A 24299-nucleotide genomic window follows, 5' to 3' on the forward strand; every position below is an offset into this window, starting at 1 on the left:
GAGAAAAGAAAATAAGTATATACTATATAGACTATTGTTGACATTTTTTCAAGTCTCCTATAGGAGAATGATACTGGTAATTTATTTACCCCTATTGCTAAGGTTGGACAGTTAGTTGTTGATGCTAGTGAACAATGTAAATCACCTGAAGAGGTAGATCTTGCCCTAGTAGAAAAAGATTACAGGAAGAAAAGGGGAGAGCAATTAATTTCAGAAATTGACAAAGGAAAGGTCGCTTTATCAGTGAATACAGATCTTTTAAGAATTGGTATAGAAACTGGAGGTAAAATTTTGGCTACTATATCTACAGTATCACTATTTTGTTCTGATTTGAAGAAAAAGAGAGAAGATATAGAGAAGGAACTTGAGAGGATAAGTGATGCATATATACTAGTACAAGATTCCGCTTTAAATTTATGATTTTGAATAGGTGAAGTGGATAAGATCCTTGAAAGAGATAAAGAATCAACTAATTCCAAATTTTAAAATCCTACAGAGGGCATACACAGATTCTGAAGTAGTTTTGTCTACCCCGGAGATGTGCACTGTTGATGCTATGGAATAATTTGCTACACAAATTTTGACAAATGTTGAAATCACTGAGACACTGTTAGAAACATGGGATAATGGCCTTGAATAGTTAAAGTTTCATTTTAGTGACATTTTCTCAAGAATTGCATTGTAAAGACTTTAAAACTCTTATATTTATCTATATATGCAATTTTTTATGACAAATTTTGATGTAATATATGTATTTTACTTTTCTATTTGGCATTGTTGTCAAGGGGGAGTAGTTTGTATGTACTATTAAGGGGGAGTCTATACATTTTTGTAAGCACACTTAGTTGTCAAAAAATATCTAAGTGTTGCCATCAATGCCAAAGGGGGAGAATGTTGGCTTGATGATGATTTCTGTAGCTGTTGACTTTATGTATTGTCATTGATGGCACACATATGTTTTGATTGTCATAGTCATCTTTGTACTTTGTATTGTAAACTGGTATCATATGTATAGAGTAAGTCTAACTCGTATGAAGGTGTCTAAACCGGTATATGTAGACAACCAGTATATGTAGTTAAGACAATCGGTTTTGGTCAATTCCACTATTACCAGTTTCAAGATGCAACAGAGAGAGACAAGGAGGTTCATGGAGATAATCATTCTGTGAGTTTGAAGCGGTCAACACTCAACCAGTATCGGTGTTCTAATCGGTTTCCTAGATTGTGTGATGAATTATCACTGGTCGTGATGTGTTACCACCAACCAACATTTTTTGCGGTGATTTGTGATGTGTTAAGGAAGTCTGTCTAGATTCACTGAACCTAGGAAATTGTGTTAAGGTTTAGGAGCCGACATGAAATCTAATGTCTATAAAAAGGCATTATGATGAGTTATTTTCATATAGGAGATGCAACTTATGTTATGAGTTAGAGTTGATGCCATTTGTTGAAGGAGTTGCAGAGTATGTCAATGATATAGTAATGAGTGAATAGAAAAGGATATAAACAAGCAAAATGTGTTATTCCTAGATCATACCACTTGTTGTTTTCTAATCACTACAATAGTTTAAATCCCCTAACTAGGTAAGCTCTAACAAGCTTCATTGTAGAAATCCTCTAACAAGGTGATTCAATAACTTGGATCTAAATCCTCCACTGAGGTTACCTTTAACTAGGTATATCTCCTAATAGGGCTTGGGATCTTTAACAAGATCTGCTCTCAATAGAGTATTTGTAGACCTTAATCGATTAGTTACCTATTTCTACAGCTAGTTAACTTGTGAGTTCCATCTCACTGCGGTTTTTCCTAGTTGGGTTTTCCACATATAAATACTTGTGTTATGGTGAATGTTTTACTTGTTGTGAATTCAATATAACACTTTGGATTACATGCAAAGTCATAAGTAAACTGATTAAATGTTTTTACAGGTTTGGGATTAAAGTGTTATTATTTTTGCTATCATTGATTCACCCCCTTCTCTCAGTGCTTTATAATTTAATCATAATGACACAGTCAAGGCAGGGAGATCCAATGAAGGAAAACCCAAACATACATCTTAGAACATAAGCCATGCAAATCATACCGGTAACCGGTAACAAGGTGCCAAAAACAAGTGATAACAACACAAAACACATAACTGGTAAATAATGTGAATGAATCTTATTACAATCTAAAGAATTGTACATGCCACATGTTGGATCACGGTCTAGGATACAAACAATGCTTACAATGTAATTGCAAGATCCACAGATCATCTACACATCAAGTCAGCCTTCCATAATAGTCTATCAGTTCTATCCTAATCTGGACCTCAGCCTTCCAACCTCAATCCTACTAGATCAGAATCTTGCCGGTTCTACATCTTCACTCAATCTCAAAGCTCTGTCTTCAATAATTTGACTTCTCTATCCTCAAATGATTCACAAGCTTCCATTTATACCATTTATAAATAATTACAACTCAATCAAGTCGACCCAAAGACCAATCGGTTCATGAAACGTGCAATGATAACATGTTGGCTTAAATCACTAAGAACAATCTCCAAATCATAAAACAATGCATGGACTTCTGAGAATACTGGCCAAAACCCAAAGTAACACCTCTAACAATCAGCAAGTCATGGATATCAACCACAACCCGAAATCATCTTCGCTCAACATACAACTAGGCTAACCAATAAGAACATATCAATCGGGACAATACCGAAATCCACATCTCACCGAAAATAAAGCCAAATGATATGAAACTCAAACATGATAAAGACCAAGAACACAAGGGAATAAACCCAAAACCACAATGCTAGACACTCAAACATGAAGAAATACCATGCTCTCAAGCAATTCTACTGAAAACCGCTCAATCGGTAAGAACTAGACCGATGCTCCTGCATCAAATTCTTGGGGTTAATTGAAAAGTGAGTCCCATCACTTGATCTAGTTCGACGGTCAGTCAATAGGTACTTGCAACTTCCTCAGGGGATTCGATGATCTAACCACATCTTCTGGTTGCCTCTCCATGATGATCTACCGATCCAAACTGCAGTCTACCTCAATCGGCGATCTGTTCAAGTGTCCACCCACTAAATACCTCAAGCTCAAGCTCTAGAATTGACAGTCTACTTGAAAACCTTTCTCTGCCTCACGTTCGATGATTTGAACAAGTCCACAAGTTTCCTCAATCTTCTCTCTAGCCAACCGATGCACAAACAACACTCTATCCAACAACAGGTTCATGAACCAGCTCTGATACCATTTGACGCATTCAAGGCAGGGAGATCCAATGAAGGACAACCCAACCTTGCAGCTTAGAGCATAAACCATGCAAAGCATACCGGTAACTAGTAACAAGGTGCTAGAAATAGCAGAAAGAACAACCAGTAACAACATAGAACACATAACTGGTAAACAATGTGAATGAATCTTATTACAATCTAAAAAATTATACATGCCACATGCTGGATCGTGGTCCAAGATACAAATAATGCTTACAATGCAATAAAAGATCCACAGATCATCTACACATCAAGTCAGCCTCCAGTTATAGTTTGGCGGTTCTATCCTAATCTGGACCTCAGCCTCCTGGCCTCAATCCTACCAGATCAAAATCTCACCGGTTCTACATCTTCGATCAATCTCAAAGCTCTATCTTCAATCTTCTAAATTCTCTCTCCTCAAATGATTCACAAGATTCTATTTATACCATCTAAAAATACTTACAACTCAACCAAGTTGGCCCAAAGACCAACCGGTTCATGAAATGTGCAATGGTAACATGTCAGCTCAAATCACTAAGAACAATCTCCAAATCATAAAATGATTCACAGATTTCCGGGAATACTGACTAAGACCCAAAGAAATACTTATAATGATCCGCAAGTCATGGAGACCAACCACAACCCGAAATCATCTTTTCTCAACATACAACTAGGCTAACTGGTAAGAACATATCAACTGTGACAATACCGGAATCCACATCTCACCGAAAATAAAGCCAAATGCTATGAAACTCAAACATGATAAAGATCATGAACACAAGGGAATAAACCCAAAACCACAATGCGAAACACTCAAACATGAAGAAATGCCATGCTCTCAAGCAATTCCACTGAAAATTGCTCAACCAGTAAGAACTAGACTAGTACTCCTACATCAGTTAAGAGAAAATTCTCTTGTAGAAATATATATCATTTACTTGATATTGATACAGAGATATTGAAAATGTATGTTGAATAATCTAGTACAATTAGTAAGAGGCCATTGTATAGGTTTTTAAAGGAAATAATTGAGAAGTATTATAAAAATCATAATACACTTGGTTAAGCACAACTATTATCAAGGATACTTTTGATGATCTAAAAGAGTCATTACAATTATTGCTTGTAAATTTCACAAAAAAGAGGAAGAGACACCTAGAAAAAGATATTGTTCAAAATGTTGCAAAAATGTTGAGTACAATTGACAAGAAATATTGATTATTTGATAAGAGAATTTCAAGAAGAGTGATGTCGACCTCTATTTTAAATCCATAAATGCAAACAAAGTGTCAAATCTCTTCACTTTCAAGTGAAATGTCTTGAGTAAAAAACTCTAACAAGATATTGGAAAAGAAGAAAGGATTCGGATGATAGTACTACAAAAGACAATTGATAATTGATGTGTAGGGCTTCTAATTTTGATAAAATTGAAGATGGTGTTATAAGTTTGATCTCATATTTTTGGCATGATCATACTCATCCTTCATCAAGTAGTAGATATGTACTCAAACATAGTACCATAACAAATGATTATGAATTGCATATAAAATATTGGTTAGACATAACATATTATGAGATGTATGTTATATTATTTTATGTGAATCCTCATATAAATATTGGGGAAACAATTTTTGAAAAGTTAAGGCCATCTTATGTCCAACCAAACAAAGTTTTGAAACTAGTTATTTTCATCACCATATTTAATTTTGATATGTCCAATCACGTATATTGAAAGATCATATAAGAAAGTGATTTTTTTGAAAATGTACCTCCAAAAAGGGTAAACCAATTCATAGCATCCATTTTTATGTAATAAAAATGATGATAATGCAAATGATCCAATGGAATGCATAAATAGACTTTGTGAAACACGTGGAAATTTAGTTGAATTGTGTTTGAGAAATTAAGATACTGACATGACAAAGATGGTAAATTACAAGAGTTACAAGTACATAAAGTATCAAACTAAACTTGGAAAGGCATCCACAAGGTTATATTTTGTAGAAGAGGAATTACCCATGGGAACATTTATGATTTTTTTTGTAAATTGATACAACCATACATATCATTTATTTCTTACTAAGTGATGAGCTAAAGAGTTTTAATTGTTAAGAGATACTTTTCCACTTGGAACAATTTTATCAGCAGTGGAATTTGCAAAAAAATACTCGTTTACCCATCAAAGGGAGATTCAAATGTAGTATTACTATTTAGAGTAGGTCAATGTATGTTATCAACATGAACAATTGGATTTGGATAGTGTTGAGAATACATATCTACAATGAGTCATTAATAAAGGATATCACTTTTGTATTAGTGATGATAAATAACATGACACATCTTTTGTAGAACATTTCTTGAAGAATTTATTTGAAGATTTTGAAAGAAGGGGTGTGAAAATTGAGAAATATTTTGTATGGTTAGATGGCTATACATCATAATTCAAATTGTCAAGACCATTTTATGCACTTTTGTAGATATCATCAACATGATAATATATCACACATTTGGAATTTATTTGAGAGTGGACATGGAAAGGGTGAAAATTGTGGTGTAGGAGTTTGAATCAAATGTTCTCTACAAAAATATTCAATGAATTATTACAGAGATGGTATAAATAATTTGTTACACATTTGAGTCTTTGTTTTCATTGATGTCAAACTTGTTGGTAGTCTAGTCCGAATGTTGGTTTGGAAGTCATATAATCTACTGATGTATGGAGTATATCATTGATCTAGTTGTTGGCTTGTTGGTGGTCTAGATGTTGGTCCGAAAGTGACATGATGCAGAAGTATGTGACCTAGCAATATTTTGATTAAGTCTTCAGTATTGGTTGAATCAGGATGTCTACCTTTAAGGGACATGATGCAGAAGTATATATAGATTATGTGGAGTATGTTGATTTTCTTTCGGAAATGTGTGGATATGCTGTGGAAACTAACTATAATAATTTTAGATGGGTAGTATTAATGATATGTTGTGTTTCCAGTGGATTTATGTTCATTCAAAAATTGTATGACAATCTCTAGCGACCATTTTGGTGAATGGTATCTTTGTTTAGTAGTGTATGGTTGTAATAGATATGTCTCAGATGTATTTGTGGATTCAAGTAGAATTATTTTAGTAGATTGATCTTCTTACATTTCAATATTTTAGTTGGATAGATGTTTCACTATCAGACTTATCTATGTCTATGATCATAGTTTGTGCAGTTTCAAAAGGTTGTAGAGGAATGAACTTCATTCCTCATCTTTCTAGTACTCTATGGATGTTGTGATTCATTGGAATTTGTTCCTAGCATGTTGTGCTTCTTTTGTGGTTGTCTGCATACCTTATTTTTGGGGTTCAGATTAATTGTTTGGGTGAGACAGATTGGTATGAGCCGACTTGTGTTTTTTTTGTCTATGTAGTTGCATGTAGAACCATTTTAGAGATAATTGGAAGGTATGTCGACATGGTGTGAATCAAAACATGATTCTTTTTCCTTCCACATGTAATGTTTTGGGTCAATGATGTATATACATGCTACATCCTTAAGCCAGCCTAACAAAGATTATTGATGATTTGGTGGATATATAAAGTACAAATCAATTAGGTTATAAGGTGTAAGAAAGTGTGTGAAAAAGAGTGTGTGGAAGTGTATGGAATAAAGTGAAGTATGATTTGAATGTGATGCGAGTTTAAGGTGATACAAAAGTCCGGATTTGTTATAGTGTAGAGATGAAAGTTGGATTATATGAGTATTAAGTTGTGAGCTATTATTTGCATATTGATATATGTTATCCTCATTTGCAGTTCATTCTATTATTCTTGTTTTATCTAGATAGATGTTTTGTATTTTTCCTTGAAGAATTGATCTTCAGTTGTGCAAGTATGTCTTTTATATATTGCCTTAAGGTTGTGTGCCTTAGCCTACAAGTCTAGAGTAGTGAGCTCCCTAGCCTATGGCCTAAATATTTGTAAACACTTATTACATATATTGTGAGTTTGATTCTCAATATGATTTTCCCAGTTTTGGTTTTCCACATAAAAATATTGGTGTTCTTTTGTGGATGTCTTTGTTGTTTTAGTTATTTACCTTCATGCATATGTGATGAATGAATGTTATGGAATTAATGTTCTTAATTAGATCATGTTTTAGTATATGTTGACTCACTCTACCCCTCCTCTCAGCATCTAATAGTTTTCAACATGATTCTCATGATGTTGTTGAATGGTGTAAGAATTGTTGGCATTATAACAGACAATGGGAGATTGTTGGCATTTCAATAAGGATATTGAGAAGGTTGTTGATGATTATGGATATAACTGATTAAGGATGATTTACTATCTTAATATTATTATTTTGTCATTGATGTCAAGATATTGATTTTATAAATCAGTATGACATTGCCATATCTTGAGAAGTATGATTTGATGAGTATAAAGATGTCGATAAAAGACAAAAAGAATATGATGAATAAGGGGATGAATAAGTTATTCAATGGGCAACTATTACCGAGTTAGACAATGATGATATCATGATGTTTAGATTGTTTTGATATCATACATATGTTATTGATTGAAAGGTTAATACTATACTATGTTACCGAGCAAAGAACCTAGTCGGTAAACCCTAAGGTTATCACTATCGGTTAATGAAGGTGAAATGTCTACCGAGTGAAGTTTAGTATTTACCGAGTTGTAACCGAGCTGTAATAGAATGCATTAAATGTAACAGAATGCATTATTTAATGAGGAAGTTGATGAGCTGGCTATGATTAAATGATTGGTATGCTGTGAATGAAGTTTGTTAAAGAATCTATGGCAAAGGAAAATCAGCATGAAGATCTACAGTGCATATTGAACTGCAATACCCTAGCACAAGTTCCAAGAAATGTATGCAAGTTCCAAGGCAGGGTAAAAAGTTTTTAGATTGAAGGATACATTGAACCTGGTCAAAGTTTGAAGATTTGATGGCTATGATTGATCATGGAAAATGTGATCAAGGAGATTAAGCGGTTGGCTAATTATTTATAAATAGGGAACTGTTGATAAACAATGGATGCGAGCAAGTGTATGCATAGGGATGCTACATAGTGATTACTGAGCATAGAAGCTTGAAGACCTATTTTGAATAATAGAGTATAGAGCCCAGCAGATGGACAAGATTAGTTCTATGTCTAAATTGTATTGAGCAAATAAGAATCTGCTTTAGCATTTTAGATGTGAAGTTGCAGATAGATTTTATTACTGTTATTTTGTGAAGTGATAGAAAATCTCTTAACCAAGTGTGTTATCACTATTTAAAAAATGGGTTTTCTTTCCCCATAATCGACTAAGTTTTTGAAATTTTGAGTTAGACACTATCAACTGCTTCAAGCTCTGTGTTAGGTCTTAAGGGTTTAGGGTTTCAATTTTTAAATTGTTCAATGTTTTATCAAAAAACCTTTTGGTTTCTATTCCTTCGTTACTTTATCCACTTAAGTAATGGGTCTTGTGGTCGTAAGAGGTGTCCCCCCATGTCTTTTGCCTAAGCGATCATTTGAATTAATTGTAAAAATTCATGCCTTATGTCTTTTCTTCCTAATGTTATCGGGCCCAGTAAGTTGTGCGCAGCTCTTAGATGGATCTATGGTTTTTGCTATTTCGTTAGGTGAAGTTGTGCATGGTTTAAGACTCACGAAATGGCGAAAGGGAAATGCATTCTAAATGGTGCATTTGGTCTAGTTTAAAATGGTTTCATCTCGTTCAAGATCTAACGGCTGGCGTTATTTCACAGCCGGAACTTGGAAGTGCGTCTGGTGGGACCCTGTAGCGAAGACTTTCCAAGCAACTAAAAGGTGATCAAGTCCAATTTGATTCAACAGTTCGTGTTGTTTCGTAGGATGAAGATGCTCGACAGTTAGCTTTCACAAAGTAGCAAAATGATGTGGCGCTCCAAGCAAGCAGTCCAATCGATCAAGATGGCGAGTAAGATGATGGCATGTGGTAGAGGGTCAACATAGTCAGCAAGTCAGATTTAAGGATTAAATGGTGGGTCCCAGAGGTGAGTCATGCCGCGGGATAAGAAATGACCTGGCAGATACAGGTGTCAAGGATGAGGTGGAATCCCATGTTTTCTCTCAGCAAATGAAAGGTTGACATGTCAGTTTAGAAGGTGACTAGATGCCAGGTGGATGGAGTTTGAGTTAGAGGGCCCACATCTACCAAATTCAGTTAAGTTGTTAAGCACTGAGCAAGTCGAATATAATCCAATGGCCCGCATGAATTTGCAATGGTAAAGTGCTCATGTTTTATGTCTTGCGAAATAGCAAAAAGGTTTTTGGGCCTCGAAGATGGATAAAGCATGAAGTTAAAAAAAGATCAACTCTGATTCAATCTGATGGCCCGCGTTGTTTCACAGCTGCGAACCAACCAAAGGATATGCTTCGCGAAATAGTGAAAGGAAAAAGGGTTCATCCAGGTGTAATGCTATATGGTGACGTGTCCATGGACACATGGTTTTAGAAGAAGATTGAGGGCCCACCAAGGTGTAACCGGTGGTTATAAGGGAAAGACACGTGGCTGATGTTGAACTAAACTCAAAGAGTTTTCCACAGCTAATGGTTGACTGCCATGTGGTATTCAGTAACCAATGACAGCGAGGCCTAAGTGAAACAAGCATAAAGGTATCCCTTAAAGGATGGTCATCTCCGATTTGATCCAATGCTTTGCATTATTTCGTGGCCCAAAGTTGAAAGCTGTTTAAGCTATGCAAAATAGTGAAAGACCGTTAGCAGTTAGGATAAAGGCGTGGTTAATAAAGAAGTTGACGGTCTCGGTAAAAGTTAAATGTCGAGTGGTTAAAGTTCCATCTAACACCTGGCACAGCTTCGCAAAGGAAAAGTGCTCAAAGGATAAAGCCCACGAAATGGCGAAAAAGAGGTAGGGCCTGGCGTGAAGCCAAAGCTGTTAAGTCAGTGTAAAGGCCAATTAAGTTTCTTTTGATCAGACGGTTGGCATGATTTCATTTAACAAAATAGGCCGAAGGTTATTCTTTGTGAAACAATGAAAGAGAAAAAGGAGAGAATGTGCAAGTATGTTGTGACCCATTGGAGCGAAAAATTTGAATTCTCTCACAAATTCAATTCTGAAGGGATGGTTGAAGCATGTGGTATCAATGTCGCAGTTAAGAGCCTAGGTACCATATATGATCTCGTATCAACCGAATGAAGGTATCATTTTAAAGAATTGTTGCAGAAGAGCGGTTACAGAGCTAATTCCTTCAGATACAGAGCAAGTTCATTCAGTTGTAGAGCAGATTTCTTCAAGCTAAAAATAGGTTTTCTTGTACTCTTGCTTGGTAATTTATTAGCAGTGTGTGTTAATTGAGGTCTTGATTTTGTCACAGAACCAGTTGGGGATAATAGTTTAATTGCTTTCATACTTTGAGATGGCACCTAAGAGGGAATTTTTAGGGAAATTTAATTACCAGGAAAGGGCCATTTGTGATGATTTTCTTGAGTAGTTGACATTGTCAACTAATCAGGCATCGAAGGTGAAAGAATTAGTGCCAAGAGATCCTCGTTTGAAAATAGGAGAGGGGTTATATGATAAGGGCAATTGGCTGAGAGATCCATAGGTTAGGTTGTCTGGGTTGGGGTTGTTCAAAGTTGGATTTGGCATGAGAAATTCCCCAGCCCCGCAGAATAGCATCTGGGAGCTAGATGTTGGAAAATTGGTAGTTCCAGGAGTATTCATGGATATGGATCTCCTAACTCAGATTGCACATAATTATTCTCTAGTCACAAGGAGCATTAGGGATATAAATGGGAAAGCCCTCATTGAAATCAATAATGAGGAATTCAGAAGTGCTTTTGGGCTTAATGAGTTTACCAATTTTCTGGAACCCATTAACTTCAAATCATCAGCTCAAGTATACAGTGCATAGAGGAACCACCTTAGAAATGGGACTCTTAAGGAATTTTTTGTGAAGATAGGTGGGTTGACAGTTGTAGGACCCAACACTAAAGAGCCCTTCTCATTAAGTTTGTTCACCCTTAGGGCTAAGGGAGTGTATTGGTCACTTTGCCAGATTTTGGGAGAGGATGCTGAGGCAAATATGTCTAATCATTACATGCAAATGATTGCTCAGATTTTGAATCCTTCTCTTGCAGTAACCTTTGATTATGCTTCTTTTATTACTGATGCTATCCATGGAGGGTTGATAGGAATAAAGAATGGGAAGGTTGATAGGCCTTTCAGATGGTATTCACTCCTCGTGAATTTGTTTTTGTTCAAAGGTTGTGATTAGTTTGCAAGTCGAATGGACCATGTAAAAGAGAAGGATGGAGAAAAGATGCTAGTGCAACTATGGAGTACAGTGTTGTCCTAGGACAGAGATGATGCCAGTTTCTTGAAATTTGATAAATATTTTGCATCAAAGATTAGGACTCTCCCCTACTCAGAAAACCCAAGAATCCCCAAGGTTCTTTTGGAATTTATTAGACCAAAGGAATTTGCAGAAAATATAACAATTCTTCATAATTCAGGTGATATTTACTTATACCCTATTTCCATAGTTTTCAGAATATTTGGTTTCAGAGGCACTCCCTTTTTATTTCCCTATCAAGTCCCTCTCAAAGTGGGAACTGTAGAAATCCTCAGACAAATTGGTAGTGTGCAAGAAGTGGAGCTGATAGGCAGAGGTAAAGGGACTATTTTCCCTACGGTTACCATAGCCCACCAATTTGTAATAACCAAGAGACGTTGGAATTGTTTTGAGGATTTTCTCAAACCCTATCATTTGTCAACTGCATTATCCAGGTGTGTCGATCCAGAAGATTTCTTTAATGGAATGTTTAGAAAGAGAGAAGTGTGCAGAGGTAGACCCCATCAGTTTCAGTTTCCTAAAGACCTCATTAGAAATGAGTTTGATCTAGGTGAGCAGGAGTTGAGGAAGGAAAAATGGGTGGCTTATAAAAAGGCCTTAGATTTTGTACATAAATTTGATGCCAGCTATGACCCATTGTCTAGCTTTTTCCCTTTTGAGGAGAAAATAAAGTTTCTAATTCTTTTCTTTGATTATGTAATGCAAACTCTGAAAGAAAAGAGGGAGGTTGTGGTTAAAAACAACCCTAAAAAGGCAAGACTGGTTTCAAGTAGGTCTGCCCCTACGAGAGCAATCCCTCCCGGTGACTATACATTGCACAAGAAGTCTAATTATAGTATGTTGATGCCTACAACAGGGGAGCCCTCTACCTCCAAAGGAAAGAGGAAGATACAAGATGTCATTGACATCCAAGAGATCCCAAAGAAGCAGAGAGTAGGAAAAGAGATACCATTTGATACACCCTTTTACTCTCCATCCCAATCCCCTATTCATATAGGAGATGAACAAACAGCAACTGATCAACTGATACAGTTAGGTAGCCTGGGAGAAATAGCCTATACAAATGATGAAGTGGAAGAAGGAATGCCAGAAGAGTCCCCTGTTGCTAAGATGAACATCACTACCAATGAGTTTAAGGGCTAGGAGTGGGATCCTAAGATCAAGTAGGCCAGTGATGACTTCTTGGCTGACAATAACTTTGTTACATCAGGAGCATTTATGCAATTTGTATGGAAGCAAAATATTGGCAAATACAATGCAAGATGTGAGAAGAGAAAAGGTGAGCAACCTCACAAAGATCCAGCTCTGGTGGAGGAGAAAATAAAGAAAGAAATGATAGATGAGTTTAAAACCATCACTCCTGAGCAAGGAAGAGATATGGTGGCACAAGTTGGAGTACTCATTCTTCCTGAGTGGGACATAGTAGATGCCTTGGTATTGGAGGCAGTGAGGAAAGAAACTAAACCCATGGAGGGAATGACTTTTAGCAAAGGCAATGCTACATTGGTCATGTGGTCCCTCAAAAGAGATGAAAATAGGAGAAATAAGGACACCCCAGGGTCAAGTTACCTTGGTGGAATGATAGTAAAAAGAGTGCAAAGCACAGGGGTGGTGGAAGCTGCTAGCACTGTGCTAGAGACTACAAAATTTAGTGTTGCAGTAGCAGAAAGGGAAGCTAAGGAAAAAGTAGACCTCCAAGTCAAGTTGGAGACAATTTTGAAGGCTTACAACAGTGCTAATGAAGAGGTAAGAGGTAAAGATAACATCATTACTAAGCTGCAAAGCCAGTTGACAAGACAGTACCATCAAGGTGAGTCTTCAACACTGATGATCTCCTCTTCTCCTACAAGACCTCCATCTACTAGCCCCATCATTGAGTTCCCACCATCTCCAACACCTATTAGCTCCCAAATGATTGAGGTTACTCCCCAAGGATTGGAGAATTTAAAATAGGCTCAGGCCTTGTATGCAAAGAAGTATGAAGAAAGAGTAAGGGCTACCATTTCAAGTTTTGTAGACACCATAAGTGCCTCACTATTGTACAACAACATAAGCAGGATTTTGGATATGTGGAATCAGCTTAATGGAGATAAGGCCATTTTGATGCCTATTTTTGACAAGTGGAAGCCTAGAGAGCAGGACTTGGAGCTCATTTTTGTATCTTATGATGAAGTAGGGGTCGATCCTATCATCAAATCCACTTGTGATACCACCAAAGATCTAGTAAAATTGGTAGAAGGGATAGACAATGCTGACAGGAAGATCAACTTGTACAAGAAAGAGTACACTAATCAGGTTTTTGAATTGCTCCCAGGAGTTTTTGTTAGCCCAGATCAACTGAAGGACAAACAAGTATGGCTTAAGGAATTAGAGGCCAAACTGTCAGCCAGAATAAAAGGAATTGTTGATTTAGATGATGCTTCATTTTTTGTTGTAACAATTCAGGAGATAGAGAAAATCAAATCTCATTATGGTTTTCTCAATTCAGAGGTCAACAAGATGAGAAATTCCTGGAAGAGGTTAACCAAGGCAAAGGAAAAAGTGATTAACTTCACGTGGCTAACTGATGATGTGTACAATGAGTGGACAAGAAAATATGCCATCCAGGATGTAGAGTAGTTAGAGAGAACTCCTGAATAGTTAGAAGAGGTTATAACCAGATAGCAAGGAGAAGAAGTTGCAGAGGTCGAAAAGGACTTTTAACTATTTTTTGTAAAAGATCTTTGTAACTTCTTCTTGGGAAGAAATGATTGTAACAAATTCTCCTAGGAAAGTCCGAAGCTATGTGCATCCATATTGTTATAAATGGATACTAGGACTAGTAAAAAAGATGATCGCAAAGAATTGTAAGTAAACACTGCAGAAATTTATCTGAGCTTTTCTAAGCTTAATGGAGAATATTCGAAAGTTTGCGTAATGCTTTCTTGAAGATAATATCAATATACAGACCATCAGTTTTGAGTAAAAAATTTGTGTCATCTTCAAATGTGTTTTCAATTGTTTACTATTTCATTCTGAATAATCCAGGGTTATTTTGTTTGAATAGGGGTTGTAAGGAAACTTTCAGTAGATGTGCTTGTTAGCTTTTCTCTTTAGGGGGGAAATTAAATATGTGGGGATCACTTCTACCAGTAAATTCCTTGTGAGATGTTTGAATCTTGATGAGCATAGTTTAATTTGGTGTGCATAAATTCTTATATGTGTTAGGCACGTTAGGCCCAATATGGAAAGCTAATGTACTGAGAGGGGAGGGGTGAATCAGTACTCCAAAAATTTTCCTCAATAATAACCTTACTGTTATGCATAAACAGAATAGTGCAGTAACATAAAATAAAGTTAAAACAAATAGATAACAATCATACATGATTCACGCCATAACACATATATTTTGGTTACGCAGAAACTCTTGGTTAGAGAGAAAAACTGTGGTGGGGATGACACCCACAACTTTAGTACTGCAATAATAAAGATTGCTCGGTTAGAGCTACATTTAGCTATTTCTGATAGCTTACCCTATTAGGAGTATCAAGATCTATTAGATCTACCTTACTAAAGGATTTTACAACACTATATAAATGCTACACCTGGTTAGAGGATTTACAATTTATAGACTTGGTTAGAGTCTTTTACCCTATTAAAGGTTTCTCTTACAACTTCACAATTTTACAATAAAATCATTACAAATATCTGCAACTTTACATCTGAAATGTTATAGCAGATTCTATGTGCTCAAAATAAGATTACCTAGCTTGTAGCATGCCTTGGTAACCCATATTGTAACTCGGTAAACCCTTCTGTTTACTCTGTTCTTCGACTGTTCACTGATAACCTTCTCGATGACCTCTATGTGTCTCTATAACAATCTTCCTTCATGCATACACACACATATCTCACATCTGTCTATTTTCTAGCCCTAAAATCATGTTGTATAAATAGATCTCTTACAGTGCTGATCTAATTCATTGCTTTGATCTTACAAAAAGATTCTTTGAATGAATAACTAAACAAAATATTTCATTGGTTAGATTGACCTTGTAATCATACACAATCTCCTAGTGAAATTTCCAATGTAAAACGGTTAGATGTGCCTCGATCTTGTAACACGTTTTCATGTGCATGACCAGGTTCAACGTATCTAGTAAAATGTTTCATTCGATGAATATCAACTCGACGAGTTAACTTTACTGCTCGGTAGCCATGAAACATTACTCGGTAAACAACTCGGTGAATATTGCATTCTGTGACTACTTTCTTCTGTAACCGACTAGACTATTCATACCAACTTTTCTGTGTGTATCGATTGCATGATTTGGTAATACTAACTGACTAGAAGATAGTATGACTTTGGATATGAAACTAATGGAAATTTGATAAGTAGTAACAATCTCCCCTTTTGACATTAGTTGAGATGTTTGACAAAAACTACTTTCAAAGTCATAACTCAAAACCTATATACTTGCAAAATGACTATACTTGACAATATATACAATAGTCAATGAAGTACTATATGCAGATATACTCCCCTTATCATTATTCTATACATAACTCTAAATTTTGCATGTTCGGTTCTGTTCTATGCTAGTGTGCTCTGAATGCTCTATATATTCTTCTTGGTATACTCCCCTTGTATACAATACTCAAAATTGTGTTATCAAAACTATATTACTCTCCAAATATAGAATTACTCCCCCTTTGCTGGGTATTACTTTCCTCTATGTAGTATCATAATATTACTCCCCCCTTTTGACAAACATCAAAAACTCAATTTCCATCCGGAGGCAGTAATTGATCAAAAATAGACCTATACCTGGTCCGGGCGTCAGTGAGGGCCACTGAGAGTGAATCCTTTACACTTTGCATTAATGAATTTTGTGCTTGAATATCAGATAAGAGTGATATTAAGCCATGAATAGTGCTTCCCTCTTGTGTAGTTGATACGCATGTACCTCTATTGATCTATTCCTGTACTGATGAGAGATGAGAAGGAATAATGTCTGAAGGGTCATTATATCCATCCTTATTTTATGCTCTTCATTCCTCAGTTCTAACTATTGAGCCATGAGTTGTTGAAGCTTTGTATAGAAATTTTGAACTAAATTAGGCTTGGTGGTCAACTTAGATGAGAGATCGGTGATCTCTTTCTAAATTGCATCAGTTTTATTTTTGACATCTTTAATGAATAAGGAAAATGTACACAGTTTCTGGAATAAATAAAGAATATGCTTGAGTTAAGGGGACAACTCAGTAATGAATTTGACAAGTTTTACCTTGCCAAAAGCAATCGATTTATGTACTTCCTCTATCATTTTAGCAATTAGCTCTTTATCCTTGAGCTTACTTAAGTACTCAGATGCATCAACTCTAGATGTTTCAATCTGATTTAGGAGTTCATCTAGTTGAATATGGATGGCTGCATCGAGTGACACTGTTGCTGAAGGTAGCATTTTTGTGAGTAGTGTCCTAACCTTTTGAAGTACTTTATTCTTTTTCTATATGGCCAGTTGCTTCTCCTATTTAGCCTTTTCTTTGCATAGTTCACCGAATTCAGTGAGTGCTTGCCCTTTCAATTTGGAGATGTCTACATTGGGCAACACGATCGGTTTAGATAAGTCAAATTTGAAACCATGCTTTCTCACCTTCTTCTCTTTTCCTTTAGTCGGTGACACTAAGACAAGTGCTTGTGAGGCTTGCTGACCCTTGGTGGGTTGCTCGGTAGATGCAATACTTTGGTTGGTTCCTGTAGCCGTTGTAGTGTCTTTGGGTGGCTTGGTGCTAGGGGTCTTAGCTGTAACATTTGCAGTGCTTGTCTATGCTTGAGATGTCTGATCTTTGGTTGCATCTCCTACAGCTTCAGATTTGTTACCTTCGGTGCCTTACTCGGTGTCCTTGGGAGCTTCGGTTGAGATAGGTGGCTTCACTGGCAGATAAGGCTGAACTTGTTCTAAGACAGATTCACTAGAGACAAGTTTTGCATAAGTAGTGCCTTCAATCATTTCCTGCTCCGGTGTTGCTTCATCCATTACATCTTCATCAATTTGAATAGTGTCAACTGGGTCTGGACCTTCCTCGGTGACATCTGGATCTTGCTCAGTGACATCAACAATTTCAATTTGAGGTTGTTCACTGACATCCTTTTGTTTGAAAATCTCCTACCACTTGGTTTTTGTCTCATTCTCCACATCAATGTATAGCCCATTCATCAATTTTAAGGCTCTTTGTTTCACAAGAAATTTAGAATTGTATGTGATCAAATGCTCCTTGATTTCTATTATGGACATGTCAGGAAATAGATGGACTAGACTTCTTTCTCTTATTTGTCTCTCTGAGTCCATTGCATATTTCCATCTGTTATCAATATGTAAGTATAGTTCACTTGGAAGTGACTTTGCTAGTTCTAATGGAGCTAGCCGAAACTTCAGAAGTGTATAGATGACAACTTCTTCAATCTGTCACTTCTCATCATTATTCCTAGTCTCATACTTAACATATCTAAATCCTGCAAATCCACCATATTCATTAAGATTGGCACAAAAAATTTCAACATTGTGAATATTTACCTTTTTGCTTTTCACAATCTGGAATTTATTTGCATCATCAGACTCTGTATCACTAGACTCTTTTGCCAAAATGAGTCTCTGAGTAGATTTCTTATAGGACTTGGTTACCTTTGGTGTAGTAACACTCTTTTTCTTCTTACTTGGTGATGCAGCTGATGCTCTGGTGTTGGGTCTCTTTGTTGGTGGAGTCAGTAGGGCCTTTGTGATGTCCTATTTCTTTCTTTTCAGAACTTTACCCTTTGGCAACTCTGTGCTCAATGTTATTGCAGCCTCTTGAGCTTTTGATTCCTCTTCAGTAATGGCAAGATTGCCTTTTACAGGTGTAGAGGAGGATTCTTCTCCTAATTTCTCAAATAAAACCTTTATCATTTTTGTAGCTTTTCTTGTAGCCTTAGGTACTACAATGCTCATTTTTACTTTCTCCTTCACCTCTTCATAGGTTCCATACCTTAGTTTGGTTGCATACCTTGACAATGATAAATAGGCATCAATTTGTTGTTGTGTTATATCATAATCAATCTCATAACCCATTGGTTGCAATGATTGAGTCCTCGGTTCAATAGCATTCACATAACAATAATCAGTATCAACCTCAAAACATATATTGTCCTTGTATTTTTCTACCAGCTGTGGTGGAATCCTGTACCTATTGTGCATTTTCTCTTGGAATTTGCTGAAGTAATCATCCATGATATCATTAAAGTTATCTCCTAACTTCTTGATGAAGTCATTGATCTGATGGGTGATAGGTCAGTGTAGCTCCCATACTACTTTACCGACTGAGGGAAAGAACTTCTCAAAGTAGAAAAACATACATAAAAGTAGTGAACTAAACTTTAGTGTATTTGCCAAGTTGTTCTTCTTCGCCTTCCTTATTGTGTTCAAGTTCTCAAACAAGTTCTTTAGTAGTACTTCACACAAGTCTACTTTCATTCCCTTCTTCACTATTTTGTAGGCCAAGTCAACTGCAGCACATGGTACATTGTTTTCCCTTGCAGATTGGAAGAAATAGTAACCAATAACTCTAATTGCAAACTTGAGTTCTGCATTAGTGACATTATTCAATTTTAGTCCTTGGTAATCAGATTCTACTCCGGTTAGACTGATTAGCTCCTTTTGTGATATCATTTTCTGTGCTTGTGCATGATCGTAGACGGGATAGCTGGTGATCAGGTGAATGATTTCTTTAGTGATCTTAAACGGTTGCTCTTGTAGCCACATGAAATCATCATGTACTCTGCTCAAGATAAACTTAACCCACTGGGGTTTGAACACATGAGGATAGACTAGGGCTTCAATTAATCCCTTGATTTTGAGACGCTCAAATTTGCTATCCAGTTTTCCATTAGTGCAAAGTTCATCATATGTGTCACTAATCTCTACATGACCGAGTTCCTCAACATCGCATTTGGTGAAGAATCTAACATCTTCTACTAACAAGACTCGATCCAGAATGAGTGAAAATGCAATTTTGTCATCTAGTTCTGAGGCAACTTTGGGAGTTAGAGAATATTTCAGCGAGGGCTTCTCCACATTTTGGACAACTACGGGGTCTTGGATCTTGGGCACCATGGTAGGTTTTGGGTAATATTTGACAAATTATCCTTAGGGTTTACAAACGACTGACGCTTCAGACTCGGTAGACAATAGCAATTTGACTAGATCAGAAATCAGCTAAACAGTGTGAATCGATTGATGTAAATACCTCAAAATTCACTCTGAATGAAGTTTGATCACTTTGATTCACTCTGCTCTGCTTCTCGAAAACTTGGGTGAATGAAAATGACCGTGAAAACACTTTTAAGTACTCAAAAATACCTTATCGGGCTCCGTGAAAGTTAGGTCAAGATATTAAATGCACTCGGTTCACCTTTTACCAATTTACACCTTTTTTCTGTTTTAACCGAGTAACTAACTTTCTTTTATTAACCGAATTGACAGGTTTCCTGTATACACCGACTTGACAAGTTTCCTATATAGTATATAAACTGACTAATTGCATCTTAACTATGTAGATTTTGAATTTTGTACATAATAGAATAGGAACTGTTATGATTTAACCTTTAGAGAGTGCAGTCCCTTCATACCTTTTCTTGACTAATTTGAAATAGGTGCACCTAACTTGATAGGTAAGGTGCTTTCTTCATTTGACATCATTTCTTTGTTTTTCCAAATCATCTTGAATTTTTCTTTTATCTCTTCAGTGTCTATTCTCGGTTGATCTTTGCAATCTCCAGCTAAATGTCCAACTTTGTGACAATGAAAACATGCCATATCAGGATTTCTCCATGATCTCTGGTTGTTCATTCCAAATCTTATAAAATAGTTGGCACTAATATGTCCATATCTTCCACAACATTCACACCATATCCTCGTATTGTAGTCCCATGGTACTACTGCATATTGTCGGTAAGGATCTATGTGAGTTCGGTAACCTCTAGTGTTTGCTCAGTGTGGATACTTCATGTAGTTCTTTTGCTTAAACCAACACTTCTCAATACTATGTCCATATCTATTGCAGTTTCTACACAACCCTTTGAATTTTGCCTTATGATAGTTGTTAACAAACTTTGTCCTACATTGATTAGATGTGTGACCATATTTATTGCAATTGTAACAATATCCATTGGACTTAGTGATATTCAGTTGCTTACCTTTTCTGATTTGGCATATGTTGGCAGTATGACCTTGATTTCCACAGTAGTAGCAAATAGGCTTCTTCCTTTTGATGTTATTCCTTTTTCCAACTTGCTTTGATGATTCTCCTCTCTCGGTAGTATGAATTCCTTTCTCGGTTGATTATTTTCCATTGTAACTGAGTCCTCCATCTTTGTAGGGTCTTCTTGTATTCAGTTGCTCATCCAACATCTTTGATGCTTCATAACTTTTCTCCAATGATTCTTTGGATTTCTTCTCTGTTTCAAGTTCACCAGTCAACCTTGATACTTCAAGTTTCAATGATTGATTTTCATCATTCTTCAAAATTGCTTCATGATGTGCATAACCTAGTTGATCTATCATATTTTGTTGAATACCAGTTAACCTTATGATTTCATCATCCTTATCAGATACTAGAACTTCAAGCTATTGTTTCTCTCTTTTTAGATCTCTTGCTTTATCCTCAACTATCCTTAATGTATCTAGATTTTCAGTCATCTGTGTACTAAAATGTTAATGCTCTCTTTTCATTGCTTTCAATTGATTATCCAATGCTTTGTTCTTTTCTTTCAACATTACAATCATTTCTTCAGTCTCTTCAGATATACTGTTCTCAGATGATGTCTCGATTTGTTCCACTAGCTCTTGAGAATCCTGCAAGTCATCAGATAATCTTCTCCTTACTTTTAGAGATTTTTGCATTTGCCTTTGTATGTCTGCAATCACTTGATTTGCATTATCCAGCTCTTCTTGTAGATACACAATCCTCTGAGATTGTTTGTAGCCTTCCATTGCTAAGATCTTTCTCTTTAGGTAGTTAAACCCTTTTCCAAGATTCAAGCTCTGATACCAATTGTTAGGCCCAATATGGAAAGCTAATGTACTGAGAGGGGAGGGGTGAATCAGTACTCCAAAACTTTTCCTCAATAATAACCTTACTGTTATGCATAAACAGAATAGTGCAGTAACATAAAATAAAGTTAAAACAAATAGATAACAATCATACATGATTCACTCCATAACACATATATTTTGGTTACGCAGAAATTCTTGGTTAGAGAGAAAAACTACAGTGGGGATGGCACCCACAACTTCACTATTGCAATAATAAAGATTGCTCGGTTAGAGCTACATTTAGCTATTTCTGATAGCTTACCCTGTTAGGAGTATCAAGATCTGTTAGATCTACCTTACTAAAGGATTTTACAACACTATATAAATGCTGCACCTGGTTAGAGGATTTACAATTTATAGACTTGGTTAGAGTCTTTTACCCTGTTAAAGGTTTCTCTTACAACTTCATGATTTTACAATAAAATCATTACAAATATCTGCAACTTTACATCTGAAATGTTATAGTAGATTCTATGTGCTCAGTGTTTTCTTCAAAATTAAATTCCCTTTAACATCCTTAAAATAATATGATTAAACTCGGTGCAGAAGAGACATCAAAGATAAGGAAATTCTCAAGACAACATATGACAAGGTTTGATTGAACCTTCTACACTTCGGACTTATTCAGAGCCCAGGTGGGTATACCTTTGTGAATTGAATTCACACGTTCAAACATAAACCCATAGCAAACCAGTCCAGAAAACCAGTGGATCTATTCACCTTGAAATCAAATGAAAACAAAGAATGAAAATTATACTTAAATTCAGCACTTCGATCAACAAAACATGCAATAAAAAACTTCATTCAATACCAGTGCCTTATCCAAGGTCACAGAGTCATCTAAACTCAAATAATACTCCTCAAACAAAACATCTTTATGCATCTTGTTGGCTTGGTTTCTATTAATCCTTGTATATGCCTGACACCTACAATAATTTATGCATTCCAAATTAAGCTATGATAATCAAAATTCAAAGTCTCTTCCAAAGAGTTTACTGGTATGAGTGATCCCTGCATCTTTAATTTCCCTCCTAAAGAGAAAAGCTAACGAACACTTCTACTAAAATTGCTTTGCAATTCCATTCAAACAGAACAACCCTAGATTATTCAGAATGAAAATAGTAAACAAATTGTAAACACACTTGAAGACAACACAAAGCTTCACTCAAAACTGATGGTCTGTATATTGATATTTAGTTCAAGAAATATTACAAGAAGTTTTTGAATATTCTCCATAAGACTTAGAAAAGCTCAAATAAATTTCTGCAGTGTTTTCTTACAATTCTTTGTGATCTCTCTTTCCTCTAGTCTTGGTATCCATTTATAACAACATGGTTGCACAAAGCTTCGGACTTCTCGAGGAGAGTTTGTTACAATCATTTCTTTCAAAATAAAGAGGTTACAAGCTTTTCACAAAAACAGTTACAAGCTCTTTTCGGTCTCTATAGTTTCTTCAACAGGCTGTTCGGTTGCAACCTCTTCTACCTTTTTAGGGGTGCTTTCCAACTGTTTCGGATCATGGGTGGCATATTTAGTTGTCCACTCATCATACACCTCTTCTGTCGGCCATGAGAAATTAGTCACTTTATCCTTAGTTTTAGTCAACCTTTTCCAAGAATTTCTCATTTTGTTGACTTCTGAATTAAGAAAACCATAATGTGACTTAATTTTCTCTATCTCTTGTATTGTCAAAACAAAGAAAGAAGCATCATCTAGATCAATAATTCCCTTAACTCTTGTTGACAATTTAGTTTCTATCTCCTTAAGCCACATTTGTTTGACCTTTAATTGATCTGGGCTAGCAAAAACTCTTGGGAGCAACTCAAAAACTTGATCAGTGTACTCCTTTTTGCACAAATTTACCTTCCTATCAACATTATCCACTTCTGCTACTAATTGTACTAAGACTTTAGCGACATCAAAAGTGGATTTAATGATGGGATTGGCCCTTGCTTCATCGTAGGATACACACACAAACTCTAAATCTTGCTCCCTAGGCCTCCATTTGTCAAAAATAGGTGTCAAAATGGCCTTGTCTCTCTTGAGCTCATTCCATATATCCATAATTTTACCTACATTATTGTAGAGCAATGAGGCATTTATTGTATCTGCAAAACTAGAAATTGTAGCTCTTACTCTCTCCTCATACTTCTTTGCATATAAGGCCTGAGCCTATTTCAAGTTTTCTAATTCTTGAGGAGTAATTTCAACCATTTGAGAGCTGGAGGGTGCTGGAGATGGTGGAAACTCAATGATAGGGCTCATAGGTGGAGGTCTTGCAGGAGAAGAAGAGATCATCAGTGTTGAAGACTCACCTTGATAGTATTGTCTAGTCAACTGGCTCTGCAGCTTGGCAATTATGCTATCCTTACCTCTTACCTCCTCCTTGGCATTGTTATAGGCCTTCAAAACTATTTCCAACTTAACTTGCAGGGCCTCTTTCTCTTTGGCTTCCTTCTCTACTACTACAACACTAAATTTTGCAGTCTCTAACATAGTGCTAGCAGCCTCCACTACCCTTGTACTCTGCACTCTCTTCACCATCATCCCACCAAGGTAACTTGACCCTGGGGTGTCTTTGCT

This window comes from Cryptomeria japonica, chromosome 9 (genome assembly GCF_030272615.1).
Source record: "Cryptomeria japonica chromosome 9, Sugi_1.0, whole genome shotgun sequence".
NCBI lineage: Eukaryota > Viridiplantae > Streptophyta > Pinopsida > Cupressales > Cupressaceae > Cryptomeria > Cryptomeria japonica.